The sequence below is a fragment of the Fulmarus glacialis genome, unplaced genomic scaffold (assembly GCF_000690835.1).
Source record: "Fulmarus glacialis isolate BGI_N327 unplaced genomic scaffold, ASM69083v1 scaffold48024, whole genome shotgun sequence".
Lineage (NCBI taxonomy): Eukaryota > Metazoa > Chordata > Aves > Procellariiformes > Procellariidae > Fulmarus > Fulmarus glacialis.
This window is the reverse complement of record NW_009209632.1, coordinates 1-239: the sequence shown is the minus strand read 5'-3', so window position 1 is coordinate 239 and position 239 is coordinate 1.

The window sequence follows — 239 nt, the reverse complement described above, 5'->3', positions numbered from 1 at the left end:
ACGACAGTCCTTTTTTGGCGCCCAACGTGGGGCTCAAAGGGTTGAGATAACGACACATCTGACCAGAACGGGTTAAAACAAATTTGTTATAAGCATTCATTATATCAGTTTAGTACTTGCTGTTCACAATGTTGGTTTATTTGCTCTCAGAGTTGTTGGATCTGCTCTCAGAGTTCTGGTCTGTAGCACCTTACTGGCTGTCTATTGTCATTCTATGTGGGGTTGGTCATCTCTGGGAA